Source organism: Marmota marmota, unplaced genomic scaffold (assembly GCF_001458135.2).
Source record: "Marmota marmota marmota unplaced genomic scaffold, marMar, whole genome shotgun sequence".
NCBI lineage: Eukaryota > Metazoa > Chordata > Mammalia > Rodentia > Sciuridae > Marmota > Marmota marmota.
Genome location: NW_026000137.1, coordinates 85290 through 88428, shown reverse-complemented (window position 1 = coordinate 88428; position 3139 = coordinate 85290). Strand labels below are relative to the sequence as shown.

The window sequence follows — 3139 nt, the reverse complement described above, 5'->3', positions numbered from 1 at the left end:
ACCACTGGGTGCTGCGTGGGAGCCGAGGGCATCACAGGGAGTCTCTTCAGCCTCCATTTCCAAACCTTCAAATTGCCTGAAAATCTTATGGCCTCTTATAAAAGAAAAAGGTGTTCTCCCTTCAGGACCAAGGAGATGTGCCTGGACATTATCATGGTTTCTGTTTGGATGCAGCGTGTGATCTGAGTGATTCTAAATGGTGTGACTTTGTCCAGGGACAATGCCAAGCAGTGTTTTATGCAATTTGAAAGAGCTGCACTCAAAGCCGTCAGTTCCATCCAGGCCCAGGGAAGACAGCCCCCAGGAGGGCTGCGAGGGCTAGGGAAGCAGCAGGCGCCCTCGGCCGAACATCGCGACATGGGCCACACTCCCAGCAAGTGCCCGCACCTGGGTCAGCCGACCCCTGCGAGAATCCTAACAGGAAACAACCGGCAGGTGAGGCTGCCCTGTGTGAATACAAAAGGCTTGGCAACAAAGTCTTGCTATGAAACAACAAACACAAAGAAACCAGTGAAACGTCGTGAGAAGGCTTTGTGACTAACAAAACAGCCCGGTTATCGAGAGGGTAACACGTGCATGTGTTCAAACACATGAACATGAGCTAAGGTTCATTCAAGGGCATTTAGGTGGTATTTGCTGCAGAGAGGGAAGGAAAAGTGTACAGGAAGAACAGGATGATGCATCTGAAATTCAGCCAGAATTAGGTATAACTTTGTGCTTCTCAAATGTATAAGAACAGGCCAGTGGGCCTGCACCGGGGAACAAGGTCATCAGGGGTGAGATTGATAACCACAATGAAAGCCACAGCATTAGTAATAAAGGGATCAATGACACACACAAATATATTTACAGATCATTGCCTCAACTGGAGGCCTGCAAAGGCTCAGATGTATCACTGCTTTCAAATTTATTTATAGATCAATGTCCTAATGTGATAAACAGTTGACTTGTAAACTAAAAATACTGAAGAGCACAACACAAAACTACGGCTTTTTTTCCTTCTCCGAACTGTGCGAGAGATGTCAGCACAGGCCGCTGGTGCGTACGGGGACAACTCTTACTCATCTGATGAATGGGATGAGCAGTGTCAGAGATGAGCTACCCCTCAGCCAGCCCCTGACGAACAATGGCTCCAGGCCTGGAGACACGCTCAGCCAAGACGCTGAAGTTTCACTGGAGGCCCTGTCCACAGAAGTGTCCTTCCCCAGGTCGAACGTGCTCACTCTGCTGCTGGCCGAGCTTGGGGGGGTGCGCTGAACCTCCCAGTTCTTGTTTTAGCCATTATTCCACAGGTGATTAATACACTAAGAGGAAAGGTGCGTCCAGCTCTGGTCCATCCAGGTGTGGCTGCCTGGCATGCTCCCGGAGTCAGCCCGGCCTCCCTCCAGTGTCCATCCGGTTGTCATGGGCTGCTGCGTGAGGAGGCGAGGCCCTGGAATGGAAAGGCTGTGGCTGTGGCAGGTTGACTAAGACGGTCTGGGCCTCCTCTTCAGACTCCAAGTCCGACAAGGGAGACAGGTGAGCGCAGAGCACCCCAGCAGAGGAAGCCCTCCCAGCAGGATGCTTCTCAGTGTGGGGGTGTGGCAGGGGCAGAAGCAGGGATAGGGATGACTACCACGGGCAAAGTCAAGGCTGGTCAGGCGCAGGGGCCAGGGCTCCACCAAAGGGCAACCAGGAGCCAGAGGCCAGAGCGTATCAGTCCTGCAAAACACAGTCCATGGGAGAAACGGGCTTCAGGGCCAAGCGCGGAAGGTCCTGCACTCCAGCCAGGAGTGGCACTGGGTTCTGCTGACTTTGCAGGTGGCCACAGAAGACCTAGAGCAGGGGAAGGGCAGGGAAGACAGGTGTGGAGAGAGCTGTGGCAGCCAGGAGCTGGGGGATGGCCGCAGGCAAGACCGTGGATGAGCACAGCTCTGGAGGGAGACACTGCTGGAGTGTTCCCCTCAGGGTGGGCGGATGGCTGCCCCAGAAGGACCTGAGGATACACACCCTGAGGGCAGGCAGGGTGCAGGGCGGACACTGAAGAAGGGGTTTGCTGAGCTCTGGGCTGCTCCCAGAGGCTGGCTTCTCTCTCCCGTGGGCAAAGATGATAACATGTGAGACGCCTTGGGTGGCTGGGGGGCCGGCACTCACTGCCCTGAGAGTGCAAACCAGCACAATTCGGGGGTCAGCAATTTGGCATTGTCTGTTAAGTTTAGAAACACCATTCATACGCTTTCCCTAAGCAACCTCCCTGGTGAGATCCTCCTGAATCTTCGCCAACTCTGCAGGCGCTTCCGCGGGGCGTGCTGTGTGTCTTAACAGGAGACAGTCAAATCTTGGCCCTGAGCAGACGGGTCACACCTGGAAGGTGTCCCCAGTGCCCACAGGCTGCTGGTTAAGAAGCAGGTCACCCTGAGCCTGGAGGGGGCTGGGGTCGGCATTTCCTCCATCTTCCAGGTGGAGCGCTACTGCCCGGGGACAGGATCCACCCATCGGGGACCACACCAGCAAAGGGGAGACGCCCACGTACTGTGTTCAGTGCAAATGGGAAAATGGAAAACTACATATATACTCTCTTTGGGTTAAAAAAAAAATCATACTGCGAGGAATCAATGTGTAAATGCCCACAAGATGTGTTTCTGGAAGGGAGAGTTTATGGTGGGCTCCCCTCCTTGTGCTTTATATGAACTGAATCTTCCAATTTGTGTGGTGAGTGTGTTATTTTTATAATCAGAAAAAAAGACAACATTTTTAAAGTAACCAATCAATAAATGGATACACCAGAACACCACCAAAAAGTCTGTGAGCCTGAGTTCAAAGTCACGCTTTAAATGGCACATCCGCCCACTCGTGCTGTCACTTTTAACAAACTGTGGCAGGCAGAGCCCCAGCCAGCGAGTCCTCTCCAGGCCGCTGGACAGCTGTCCCGTGCAGCCCACCTCAGTCTGTGCCTCCCTCAGCCCCAGGGCGCCTGGGTGATCCCTCGAAATGCCAACCATCATGGCACGCCCCAGGTCTCACCCTCACGCCACCTAAAACACTGCAGGGGCTCCCCACACTCCCAGAAGAAGACACCACACAACTCGGTCGCCAGGTATTGGTGCCTGGAGCCTGCCCGCCTCCCCACCCCCCACCACAGCACTCTGGCTGCTTGCAG

General features: G+C 54.1%; 1 long non-coding RNA gene across 1 annotated transcript in view; it reads right to left on the bottom strand.

Annotated features, from left to right (window-relative positions):
• Positions 1 to 780: 780 nt before the first annotated feature.
• LOC125611201 overlaps positions 781 to 3139 on the bottom strand; it is a 7495-nt gene continuing 5136 nt past the window's right edge. Inside the window, exon 3 of the long non-coding RNA XR_007341338.1 lies at positions 781 to 1815. This is a non-coding gene — a long non-coding RNA (uncharacterized LOC125611201). The remainder of the gene's footprint in view (positions 1816 to 3139) is intronic.